Genomic DNA, 14,455 nt, shown 5'->3' with positions numbered 1-14,455 from the left:
GAATGTGATTACACTAACGTGATAAGGGTACTGTGAAGATCAATGAAGAATATTCTTTGGATCGCATTGCATCACATCGGAGCTTTAATAAATCGCTGTTTCTGAGAATTAAAATTTGTATCTGTTGATCTATGTGCGTTGTAGAAGCCTGGTTTTCCTTGATTCAAATGCACTTTAATCATACAATGAGATTTTTTTTTTTCAGTAGAAACCCACTGGGCATACAGATGAAGATTCGTATCTTGAATATCTCACACAAAAATTATATACTAAAATTATTGAAGAAGGACTCGAAAAGGTTCATAGGTTCAGGTAAGTTTTTATATGCAGTTATTTATTTCAAGAAAAAAAAATATTTGAAGGAAACGAAAGTTTCGACTGTTCAACTCTTGAGCAGCTTCATAGTTATACCTCAAATTAAGCAGGACAAACTAACCTAATGAGTTTATATGAAATAACTTACCTGCACTTTCAAACTTCGAATAGTTATTGGAATGATGGAAAATCGATACTATCGCCTACACTCGATCATAAAACATTCTTCAGGTAGCACATTGTGTAGCGGTCAACATGCAAGTCTGCATTTGAAAATACTGCTTTGGCCTTAATTTGACTACGGCTTATCATGTAACTTATCAATGTTTTATTCTGGTTTGAGTTTTGTTTCGTGTGGAAAAAAGTAGGAATTATAGAAAGAAACACACGATGAACAGTGGAGAAAAAAGATATTGATAGTAAGCAAACTTATTTTTGGTCAAATACTCTAGAGCATTAACCGTAGGACTGCTGTAGTTCTTTTGTCATTTTTTTACAGTGGCGCGTCAGCACGAATCACTGATAAAAGTCCCCAACATTAATTTCCTAATTTGGCATTGTTTTTTTGTGATGTTTCTGCAAACAATACCACAGAAACGATGTCAAAATATGAAGCAATTATCCCTATGTTTTAATGAATATCAAGTTGCAAATGAATCAATACTCGTTTTATCATATTTATCCCCGTTTTTGTTGCTTTTTCACTTACCTTTTGGGTCTGACTCCGAATGAAACGACTCGTTCACCACCCTGTCTGTCACAATGACCATCTAACGGGAATGAAACATTTTAGTGAAAATTTAAAAACAGATTCAGCTTTCGACAAAGTATTACTTTTACTATTGTCTTTGATATTTGACAACGATACTTGAAAAACGAATATATACTTATTTGAAAAGCTGGTGTAATTTGCTATGTTCCATCAGAGAACCGAAAAGGAAAGGTCTGTATCTTGTGCATACATTCAACCCGACACGAACAATATTTCATTTCATTTTCATTTAATTTATTTTCCACATCCTGATAAAAAGCATTTACAAAAAAATCAGAAACGATACATACATAGCAGGACATTGGAACAGTAAAGGAAAAAGTGTTCAATTTACAACAATTTCACAACAGACAAACACAACACAACACAACATAAAAGCAGTTATTTCAGTTTGTGGGGGGATCAACATAGACCGTTGGTCTTTCTATGGCTGATCCCAAATATTACAGCTAAAATAGTTACATCAATTCAATACACACAACGAAAGTACACAATATGTATAAGAAGGCAAGAGTCATCAAGGTATGGTGCTTATACACTGAATAAAATTTGAAATTTACAGTATATCTTTATGAACAAGAAAGAATTTGTAACTTCTTTTAAATACTGAAAGTCTATTGGACAACTTTATTACACTTGGCAAATCATTCCATAGAATAGGTCCCGTATATTTGAAAGTGTATCTTGAAATGCAGTATTTAAATTTGGGATATACAATATATGCATGTGTGTAATATTGTAATTATTCTTATTTTGGATGAAGGAAGTATCAAGAAACCTTGGCAAAATGTTGTTTATATTTGTGTACATGAAAACAGCGAGAAAGAATTTAATCTTTAAAACCACAATAAATGATTAAAACTACAAATTTACATATATATTACGAAATTTAATTTCTGTTTTTGATTTAATTGCTCATACATGCATCAACCATGTCATGCTACTTCTGTTTTTCCTTTGATCTGATAATCATGATTACGTCTATATTGTATGTATAATTTATGTACATATGTATTTTTTTTCTTCTCGTTACTGTTATTTCGGTTTTGATTGTACGTATGTTATTGTGTTTTCTAGTTTTCTTGTATAAGCAGCGCTCAGAAACACCCGCACAAAGCGCCTTATAATTGCAAATATCATTGCTACTATTACTATTATAACCCATAAGCTTAGAATAAGGACGACTCGAAAGTAATTATTCCACTCGTTGCACAGGTGTCCTCGCCCATACATCGTGTAATGAAGGCCACCAGGGGAAGTAAGTTTTAATGTTATTACAAGCAACTTCCTTGTCAGGAAGCGCAACCGACGGGCATATACTTCTTTGCATTCCTAATTTAGCACATTCCAGACTCTTTTCGCAACATTTTTCTTTTGCATTAAGAACCTTATTTCATCATTTTAAAAATGAACGAACGCAATATGGTGCTTCTCCATGTTACCCGTATGAAGTAGGAGGTCATAAAAGGAAGAAAAATGCCGACTTTGGCAATAAAACCCCCGCAGTCTTCTAACATTTAATACTTTAAAAATGTTTCCCATGTAATGAAGTCAGGTAAACTATAAATCATTTTATAACTTAGTATCTGACGAAATCACATCTGCCAATATATATATATATATATATATATATATATATATATATATATTTCCGCATGACCCATGACATATATCTATTTCTTTTTTTCAATTCCATCAAACGAAAGGCGATACAAAGTACAAAGTACACAAGCAGCGAAGTAGAGAAGTACAAGCAATAGTACAAAATGTGTGTGCGAATTGATGATTATTCAGGTAAGGAAAAGTGGGCATACAAAGTACTAAAAAAAACATGTTTACACAAGCTAGCAAAATTAGTAAGAAATATCAAAAGACGACTTTACTTTCGTAATGCGTGAAGTAAAGAAAGAAAGAAAGAAATTGTTCTTAACTTTAACTGCTCAATTCAAATTAATCTATATGATTTCAATACTTCTTCAAGGTACAGTTTAATACTTGTTTCGGCTTGAACATGTGCACATGTAGAAAAAATCATTAAAATGTATAATGGAGTATTGCACAAGGTTGCAATATCTAGTTTATTTTACTTCGTACATCTTTCGTTTCAAGAGATAAATGAAAAATCGTCACCTGCACTTTCCGAAGGTATTTCTCTCTATGTTAAGAGAAAAGGACAAGGAAAAGTTATCAGATGCGATTTTGAATGGAGCATGTAGAGCGCATTACTCGGTCAACTCTCATGAAGGTATTCCCTGACGAGCTCCTAACCACGGTGCTCGGCTAGATGCCTGCCCAGTTATGGTCCGAGTTTTACCCGGAAGAGATTTCTTCCACTTCTCAGTGGGGAACTGCACAATGTGCATACGATTGTTAGGGAAAAAATGAAAACAATTTCATGACTTCTTACAATTTGGACCCTTCGATCATTCGATCCCGACTAGAATCATGCGTGACACAGCAGCAACACGAGGGTTGCTGTTATTTATGCATGAACATTATGCCAGTAGAAGCTGTAGTTGAAGCACAAAAGCTTCCACGTTGATATGTGAGACCATTAAAGAGGGAACATTGGGCGTTCCTTATCATATTAGCAGCCTACCAGTTAGACTGTTGCAGATGCTGGTATGATCATGGATTACTAATACACATGCAGAACAGGTCAAACCTGTAAATCTTGATAGTCCATTATATGCGAATAATTATTTACGACTGGCAGGTTACGCAATTTTAATCGGAAAGAGAGGGACAAAAACATTAATTCTGTTATCATTATACATTCTTATTCTGATCTCATCTACTTTAATATTGAATGTTATTTCAATGACGCATGTATCAAACATTGATAAATAGCCAATAACCAACCTCTTATTAAAAGAATATCACAAAACTAAGTCTCTTCTTCAGCGAAATTGAACTGAGTTTAATTTTCTCAATTTATATGTACCACTCTATACAACATGATAGATTAGGATATTTCAAGCCTTCATTTGCTTTTTATAAACAAAACACAATTAGAATCCATATTGAGATATTGGGCTATAAAGTGCTATACAGTGATATCGTCTTAGTAACCTAATGAATGATATTTCTCGCGGAACCACGAAGGTGTGGAGCCTTACATGAAAGTTGTTGAATATATTTGTCACTCTTATGCACGTCGTTGTAGGTTACATTATGCTGCTTGTAAAAACTATTGCTCACTCTTCGTTTGATTTGAAAAATATTTAAAATACCATAGCTATATTACACGTAAAAACAATGTCGACTTCTCGACAAGTGAGCCTTCCGCATAATCAGTTTTAAAAGTGTGTCCTAATTTTGGAATTTGGAAATGGGTGATATGAAGGACTTTATGATATTCCTGGTTACTGAAATATATACATTCTATCTCTGCATTTCTTTGTGTTGTTTTTTGTTTACACTGTACAGTTTATATGATGATTTATGTTATGTTTATATGTTATTTTATCTTGTCCACATTTTGTTAGATTTATAACTATGTCTTTTATTACAAAGTCATTTTATCATAAGAATTCATTCTAGCTTCGTTTAAATTATATCAAACACATTATTTTGTTTGTTCAGAGTTATTACCAGGATCATTAAAAAAACAAACAAACCCGAGACACACCCTGTTGCCGTTATCGTTCTTATTCACATGAAGTAACATTTGCAAATTTTTCAAGAAACATTATTGATGTTTATCGTATGATATAATGATACGATTTCTGGTATGACACAATTGAATCATACTTCAGAATGTCCTCTTATAAAACGTACTCAAATAGATGTCATGAGCAAAACATGTCCTTCACATATATATCTGTTCATATACCCATGTCCAGGAAAGATAAGATACAAATATTTTGCTTCAAATAGCCATCATGGAGCATAAAACAAGATTTCATATGCCTCTCCAAAATTGAAGAAATCAGACCAACGAAAATTGGGTTGTGAAAATTCATTTGTCTTTGTCTTTGTTGTTGTTGTTGTTGTTGTATTGCATAGTAGAATATCGACTGAAATCAACAGAATCAAGACAGGAAGCTACCAGTGTGGTCCAAATCGACATCCCTTTATAGACAAACTGAACCATTAACATTATTAATTACTCGCTTGAGAAGAGGAAGTACAATACAGATTTTGAAGAAGTTTTCACTTTCAGAGTGTTATCAGTTGTGCCACAAATCTATATTTACTTGACAGTTGTAAGAGAACCACGGCACAAATATGGCCTCGTTGAATGGGTAGGAACCAGCTTGAAGTCAGCTCTCGACGCTCGCTCGCGGTGCGGGAAGCCCTGGGCTACTTCTGTTGACATGTTCCGCTTCGATTTAATCGAACATCCACAACTTCTGAAGTTCAAAATTGTGTACGATCCAGCAGTATGCACATGGCATAATGGACACATTTCATTATTTTATTTTTTGAAAATGAGAATGGTTTCATGATATTAAAGTCATGTTTTTATAAAAGCCCAGGCAAAAGGCGAAGCAACAGCTTTATTCGTAATTTTTACAAAGTGTGTAATGGATTAGTCCAGGGGTAAACATTGTCGATATCGACATCAATGCCATATCATTGAAGGCTGCCGTTAAAATATACATCTCTTATCCAGACATTTGAGAACCTTCACACAGTAAAACTACCTGGCCAATAAATAACTATTTTTTAAATTGTAACACTTTTTTTTTCGCCTTTTTACGCAATCACTTGAAGAAACGAACACAATTCATGTCTTTCTTTTGCTTTCTTAAAAATTAAACTCATTCCAAACAGTTTTCTGTACAATTCAAAAGAAAAAAGAGTTTATTTCTCATTCTATCTTAAGGAAAGAGAATGAATAATCCATTTTGAGCATCCTGTCTCACACGTTGACATTCTGGTGACCATATTGTACGCAACAGCAGCCCAGCGTGGCTCTGGGTGCGCTACGCACGTCACTCCAGCCTTCCACGTAGTGAGAGTGTACAACTGTTCCATCAGCCTTTTCGGCTTTTTAAAAGCAGCCTTTTAACGAAGTTTAATTTTGTTTCAAGTACTTTATCAAGTATTTGAGATATGTCCTTTCTGAAATGATGTTAGTAACCTACTCGGAAAGCAATCATGATATAATAAGAATTTATTTAGCTTTCGTTTCTCCTTTTTAACGTTGATTTTCCTTACGTAGAACTCCTTGACGCCTTGCTGGCATAGTTAGTGCCGAAGCATTTTACCAACATGACTTTGCTCTGATAATCTTACTACAGGATATAAAGGAGATTGAAAATGTGTGAAAATATGTTTTTAATTGATGTTTCAATGTTTGGATTTCTATTGTTGAATTTTGCCGATTTTCACATTTTCTATACATATAAACGATAACACACAAAGTATATAACACAACTAACGAGATATATTTCACGATAAAAGAGAAAATTTTGGTTTTCGACTTAGCACAAAATGTATATGTACTCTAGTCATGATAACGAACAATGACTAATGTTATTTACAACACATTCACTATTTTGAATGAGCAATAACCATAGAGGTATCAGACTCAGTCAGATAGGTCTGTTATATCAATCTGCTTCAGTGATGGTGGATTCATTGATGCCACTGATAATACATTATGACATGATAAGAAAATATGAATGTCAGAGATAATATGCTTCGTTCAAGATATAACGACTCTCATTTGTCAATTTGGGTCAAAATTGGGTAGGCAGTTTTACTCTTCAGAGGGAGACTTTAAGATTCAACTCTTAAACTGGTACGACTTTGACCAACATTTTTGAAATGGGAAATTCATACGACATGAAACATTACCAACAAATAAGAGAATGTACCAGAGAAAATTAATCTCGTAATAAAGACTAACACGGCAAGTGTTTGCAAAAAGAAAAGATAAAAAAAAAGATCACCAACAACTAGAATGAGTGGGAGTACAGACGCGAACGTCTTCTACTTTTCGATTGCAGCTACCGTTTACCGTGTTGAATGAATTGGACAGTGGATCTAAAACAATATTTACTACTACAATAATGACATTCCCTTGCATCGACACCACAGAGGTTGCCAAACAGCTGAGTCAAATGATTTTAAAAATCATTTAAACTGTGATAAAATTTGTTGTGCAATTCTTAACGTTACCAACACACAACAAAAAAGGTGAGGTTTTATATTTTCGAAGTTCTTGGCATTGGAGGTCAATATATCATATATTATTGAGTAAGGAAAGGGAAAGGTACGACCACGAACAATATATAGGGGCTGTGTTCTTCTGGAACTACATGGCAAATCAATGTTCTATAACATTCATGGACAAGGCTTCAATATAAGACACAGAGAGACAGCAAGAACGGTGACTATGGCTACTGAGTTTCTCCATTGTAAACCTTAATACCACAGCTGCATAGTATCTTTCCCAGATGAATCATATATTTCTTCAATGGTAAGGAAATGTATCAAGACAGTCAAATATTTAAGTTTCTAAAACTGAACATAAAGATGGATTTTGAAAAAAAAAATGTTATACTATAGGCATATTGGGATAGATGTTGGAACATATATATGTGTATAGTGACATAACTCGATTACGTTGAATGGAATGATAGCGGTTCCCATGAGAAATTCTTAGTTAGAGATCGTCTCATATGCATCTATAAACAAAATGGCTGCCAAACCAACATATTTGAGCTCTTCAAGGCTATTACTCTTCGTAGGTTCTCAACATAAATCGCGAATTAGCATGGATTGCACCTTAAAATGAGAAGTCGGGCAGCAAAAAAAAAAAAAAAAAGAGAGATGAGCACATTTTCATCTCAGAATTTTCTTCATTACTCCAAACTATTGGCAAATCTTGCAAGTTTGGAGTTGTTCAGCATGTAACAAAGCACTTGCCTATGCATTCAGTATTTCTGTAAATGTAGGGAGCTCAGTGATAATGTTGTGTTCATAGTCAAAAGAAACTCAGGTAATAAAGTCAACGATTAAAGAAGAAATGAATGAAAAAAAAAAACCCAAATGTATATGAAAATTAGTGATTTGTACGAGGTTCAGCAGTTAGTAAGTTTATCGAGATTGTTTAATGTCCTTCCTTAAAACTGCAATCTGTGCAATCGCCATAACGGACAAAAAGATGAAAGAGAGAGATGATTGCTTTACTGAATAAACAAAAAACTCACAGTAAATAAGAACTATATACTCAAGGATCACTCGAAGATTTTGGAGTGATCCTTGACGTCACTCTAAAACGAGTGGAAATGAACATTTTCACTCAAAATTCACTCCAATTTCACTCTAAATTCACTCTTTTCTGTATTCACTCCTTTAAGAGTGAATATTTTCACTCGATTTTTTTTAGAGAGTATATTCTATCATCTTACTTACATAATAAACATTTCTACCATTTTGTGTATATTGTATGCATCATTTCTAATAAGACTAAATTATGTGTCAGGGTCCACTGATCCACTGTAATATGTCACAAGACATTTTCCTATATGAGTTACATTGCTTTTAGTCATAATAATATGCTTGTTTGAGGCAAAAATGCAAATTGATAACCTCAAAGGTCCTGTTTACCTTTGGGAGCAGTGATTTTAAAAATGTTCAAGATATCACATTTGATGCAAATGTGTAGGTCAGTTGTGACACAAAATATCCTACCATTTACAATTTTTGCAATAAAGTCTAAAATATAAGGAGATATCACTGTTTTTCTCAATAATCATAACTGTAGACGGTTTAGTCTGGAAAAATTTTTTATCATAACTTTTGTTCACATTTCCTTTACTTAACAATACTTTACATCGATTATACTGATTCAAATTTCTACGCTGGTTGTTTCTATCCCTAATTCACATTTTATAGATATTTTGAAGCTCTAATACTTTTTTTTTTTGTTTCATCTGCAAATGGTAAAGTATGCCAATAAAGGTGAAATAATAAGAAAATATGCGCAAGGGTCATGGAATTCTATCGTTGAAGAATTGGTATATTTTGCATGTCATAGTCTCTTGATGTGTGTGCATGTGTCTTTTATACGTGTGTATTTGTGTATGTATGCATTATTGTGTTTGTCTTTTCTAAGTACACACTGCTCAATTCCTATCGTCTGTAGCTTGTAACACTGTCAGCATTGTCTAAATTTGTATTTCCCTGTCCGGTGAAATAGTTAATGTTAATGATGATGTTCTCATTCCCTGCTGTACATAAATTACTTCTGGATGTATGCACTTATTTTTTATAGTTACATATTACATGTAAAGTGCTCCACGTTTTACAAGCTTTGCTTTTTTAGTGGACTGCTTTCTTCCATTAGGTAAACTTCCTACTTCTTTGTCAACCTTGCGAAGTGTGCGTTGCTATTCCTGGTGATTCTACATAAGTGAATATATACGTGTTATAAAATATTTTGTGATACTTACATCATCGTGTATTTCTTACAGAATGATTAAGTAATACTGTGTGTAATGTATGCTTTGTATTCTGTTTCACTATTTATTGGATGGAAACAGATTACAAATTGAGCGATATTCCGAATACCGATAATATCACAAATCTTCATTTTTGCATGCAAAGTAAACATTCCCGCCACTTGTTATTGACACATTCTTCATGCCTCTTCAGATGCAATTCGAGTGCTTCTCAAGGGGGAAAAAAGTGAAGTGCCGAGGTAGAAGATCGAACATGGACTGATGTTTTATGGCAAAATTCAATGGCGACGTTCTTAACTATCATCTTTAAATGGACATTTCTTTCTGTCAGGAAACGCATCGAGCATGGATAGGAAATAGGGTTCAATAAACTTATTGTTGGATTAATACAGAGATTAAAAGCTCTCTCGCTATATTAAGCACCACATGATTTTGATACCACTTTCAGTACCACTTTCATTATGACATCACACTTCCGAGACAGTTGGGCATGATTTGAAAATCTTAGCAGACCAATTTAATGATTAGACACACACACACACACACACACACACACACATCAATAAGACATATTAATCAATGATAACGATCGTACGTTATTCGGTTGTCTAAATCTGGTAGGTATGTCAAACCAATGTATCCACGTTCCTCAGACCCAAGCATAGACATTTATGTGATAAGGCCCTGGATATGGGAAAACAGAAACCACGGATGGATCTAATCACGTTTTCAGTAATTTGTTTTCCCCCCAAACTTGTCAATTAAATTTTCTCCCAAGACCCCTGTTTAGATTGCATCTATCTCGGGCTAATGCTCTCTTCCTTTTGTAAAATCGTCAGTCAAAACAATAATTCATTATTTTGTATCTCCTTTATCAATCTGATGATCCTCGCATTTAAATGTTCTGACAGTATATTTTTTTTGAAGCAATCTTTTTCAGGAAACGGAAAACTGAGAGTTTGTAGACAGCTTTTATTTGTGAGAATATACATTCATAATCATAAAGTGATTATCATGTTCTGACGTTTTAATTTAAATACATGAGGCACATCAAAGGTCCCTGACATCCGATTCCTATCCTGTGTCCATAATGACATCTGGTGATGTGAAAAAGGTCTCACCTTCACAAATTCAGGACTTGTTTGACCTAAATATGTATGAAATCTTTTTTACATCAAAATGATTTCAATTTTCTATGCTCCTCCCTCAAAATTCTTTCTTCCCTTTTGTGACGTCATCAACAGTCCAGTCTACAGAAAAAAAGCACAAACATATACATATACTTAATGGTATGCACCTTGGCATAATAACGTGCAGCAGCTCGTAATATAAAACCCTTGGGTATTCTCTTTGTCAAAATTGAACATTCAATGTCCTGAAAATGTTATTATCATTTTGAAATGACTGAGCCGAGTTGCAGATTAATTAGGAGGGGCAGGATGAGGTGGACACCAGAACAATTTCAGGAAAAGGAATGTATAACCTCTTTAAACAAAAATTAAGATCATAGTGTATACAATAATTTATGTCATTATGGAGTAAATCTCTGCAGTACATACATGCATGACACTCATAAAAACTGCATCTGATTCGTATTGCAGTTTTTAGATTTTTGACGAAAAAAAAAGATTTTCGATTTTCTATTAACCTTAAAAAACGATGATGAATACCACATTTTTAGAGGTAGAAAAATATGGTAATAGGACTCACGTGCTGATGCTACTTATTTGCATATCTAACCTCTAATTACATATTCATGATTGCTATGAACCATGCAGAACTTTAGAATTGTTCGTCCATCAAACCCTTGAAAATAATACATTACAGTCGAAGACTGTTAATCAAGTTATTCAGCTTGATTTTACAGATATATACCGAAAATTGTGTTCCTGCAATTGAGAATTTTTGGGGTTGAACAGCCATTTTATTCACGCAAAATACATGGTCAAGATCACTAATTAACGTTTATTTTAGATTTAGCATAATAAAATAAGTTCATTATTCAACTTAAATGAAAAAAAAAAAAAACTTCCCTTAGAACCTTATAAAGAGCCCTTTTCGAGAAAACACACTAGGATGTACCCGAAACATTCACTAACATGGGTTTCAACAGGCATCTTTTTGCAATAGGTGGGCCTACAGCAGAATGTTGCGCAATAGAGGTGGTGATTGTGTTTCCGTAGATTTTTATGAAAATGAAAGCATATAACCATTCAAACGAGACCAGCCACGTGATGACAACCGAGAGCATCACTGTACAGTAATGTTGAAATGTTTCGCCGGTGACCGTAACATGTCTTGGGGAAAACCGGAGAACCTTTTCCCCATGACTTACGGGCAAGGATGACGGCGTCTCACCATTACGTTTTGCCTCGAATGAAGAAAGCAGGTGCAATATCATTCAGCGTACTTCTCGACTTTGTAGAACCGCCAGATAAAGCAACAAGCAAGCAAACAATTAAGCAAACAAAATGAAATATTCTAGAAACGCTTGATGTTGAGGTAAGCTATATTCAAACATGAGTTATACTGGTTCTTTCACACAGTCCTACTGAATCAGTTCGTTGCGGTTTGATCATGTAGGCCTACTGTAAAATATATGAAGATGTTCCTTAACCCATTTTCCCCCTCACCCCCCCCCCCCCAACCTCTCCATAAAAGATAAATACAAATAAATACGAATGAAAAATAAAATCATTGCAGTGATGCAGTAGAAGCTGCGGTGGCGGAAACGAAATTTTCATCTACGATGCGATCTGAATGCGATTGGTAAGACCTTCTCTGCTCTATGTATATCTGTATACTGTGCTCAATCAATTTCAGAGACAAGAAACCCTATGCTGTAATGTTTTATTAAGTGTGATTCACGTGTTGTTGTTGTTGTTGTTTCTTTGATGCCACTTAACAGGACCTGTTTGTTTCATTTTCATCAACTACAAATAAAAAGATAATGCTAAAGAAAATAAGCAAAAACTCATAAGCTATACCTCATGATGCGAAACCTACAGCCATTAATAGGCAAAACGTAGCGTACCATACAGCTTTACGTACCTTTGAAAAATCATTTTGTGAGGTCAGTTCTGGTCTGTCTGGACCGGAAAATCTTCTGCTTTGATAGATTGCTTCGTCATGTTACTTGTTACACCACTCGGCTACCAAAGTACAATTCACTGTCCAAACGTAGCGTTCATTCATTACGTGTGTAGACACAGAATAGACGACCGTGAACTAGTTCAGCTGCAGTTCTGGGCGCCCGACAGCAATTTGCCGTCCGAGAGTCTTGGCGAGGGATGCTCCTGGGAGTCCGCCAAACTGCCAAAGCTGCAGAAAGGATCACAGACGAACATTGGATTAAATGCTACTGATATGAACCGTCGGCGCCGCCTTCTTCGTCAATATTCATTAGTTCTCCGATATTTTACTCGAAACAGTCGTAAAACACAGCAAAGAAGAGACAGCCATTAAGCGACGTCTGATCATAAGCTTCTACGTCGTAATAAAATGGGGGTAAAAAGAAATAAAGATGTCCACAGAATATTTCGCCATGGTAGATCACGGCGTTCCCGTGACAAGAAAAAAAAAAAAAAAAAGATCGTACCGCTCACAGGCGAAAGCCCATTTTCCTGCTTGGACGGGATCCTCTCTAGAATGTTCCCTCGCTTCACTCGAGGTGTCAGCACATACTGGTGTGTCGTGCTGCAGATAAACATGACATTATCTAATTACCTGGGTTGTCAAAGGCTATTCCCGACACCTTCCGTGTTAAAACACAAGGTTGGTTATGATTTCTTTTTTAGTCCACACTTTGAGGCAGCTCACAGCCAAGCCTTCCCCGTGAGGCCGCGGTGTCGAACACCCATCTCATCGTTGGCACCACGGTCGTTTTTTACTTGATTGCTGTGAAGAAATGCTTCATCGTTTCTTCCATATTTTCCGATAATTTCGGATTATGCGGGCTTCGAGACTGTCACTAATCCGCCAATGAACGCCTTTCCCGCCTATTCTTTACCGTTACTTGATTTTTTTAACTACAACATAAGAGAAATCATCAACGTATTTAGATCGACAAAAATCAAGGTCAGACATACAGGGACAGAGCTAGCTATTGGCTGGTTCCGTTTGACATGAACACGGAAGAGAATTCCCTCCATTTGAAGTGAAATGAGCTGCGCAGAAAATGCACATTAATGTATGTTATAGCAAACATTCATCATGAATAGTCTCTCTTGCCAGACACATTTTACTACCGCCATGAATTTGGGACTTGGCCGTTGTAAGGCATTTTGATTAGGAACACACTTTTACTGCAAGATGAAGTGTAATACAATGATTACTTCCTTGCCACAACCAAGCAGGCGTATTCAGGTCCCGTCATCCCTTCCCCACGTTTAATGAGCGGTTGTAATCGGGCGCGATTTTCTAGGTTAGCCAAAGTCACGTACGATGCAGACGAGTGATAAGAACGCAGACAAGAACTTACATTGAATTTACGCTGGTCCCATTCACACATCTTCATTGTCAATGCTCCGATGCCCTGTCGTTTACTATCTCGTCGGTGGGAGCCAGCGAAGGAGGCGGCATGGGTTGCAAGGTAATTTGAGAAATTGCTAAACTAAAAATAGACAAGAAGGGGCCCCTCAATGTATGATTGGCCACATCAGATTATGAAATGCGATGTTCTCACTTCCGGATAATATGAGTTAATTGAACAGAAATTTGTTTTCCCTTTCGGCGTATATTGTACATATCATGATACGAACATCCGCTTTGGTATACGTTACTATCAATAGCAAGATCCACGGTCAAGTATTTGTTAATTTATATGTAATAAGCTTAGTTGGGGCCAGCTGAAGTTGTCCACTATATTGCTATCCAGCCAAATTCTACCGAACACCCCAGAAAAAACACTCGTTATACGAACGCGTCATATTAATATTTCGCTCAGATT

At 35.4% G+C, this 14,455-nt stretch overlaps 1 long non-coding RNA gene across 1 annotated transcript in view; it reads right to left on the bottom strand.

The window, feature by feature from the left end:
- Positions 1 to 13,603, bottom strand: part of LOC139714296 (uncharacterized) — a 46,813-nt gene extending 33,210 nt beyond the window's left edge. Inside the window, exons 1-2 of the long non-coding RNA XR_011709690.1 lie at positions 12,559 to 13,603; positions 1,025 to 1,085 (exon numbers count right to left, since the gene is read on the bottom strand). This is a non-coding gene — a long non-coding RNA (uncharacterized lncRNA). The remainder of the gene's footprint in view (positions 1 to 1,024; positions 1,086 to 12,558) is intronic.
- Between the last annotated feature and the right edge of the window lie 852 nt (positions 13,604 to 14,455).

This window comes from Diadema antillarum, unplaced genomic scaffold, assembly GCF_040938485.1.
Source record: "Diadema antillarum isolate AM-2024a unplaced genomic scaffold, OU_Dant_1.0 seq00002224_RagTag, whole genome shotgun sequence".
Lineage (NCBI taxonomy): Eukaryota > Metazoa > Echinodermata > Echinoidea > Diadematoida > Diadematidae > Diadema > Diadema antillarum.
Note: the sequence above shows the minus strand (reverse complement) of the source record. Positions and strands in the feature narration are given on the sequence as shown.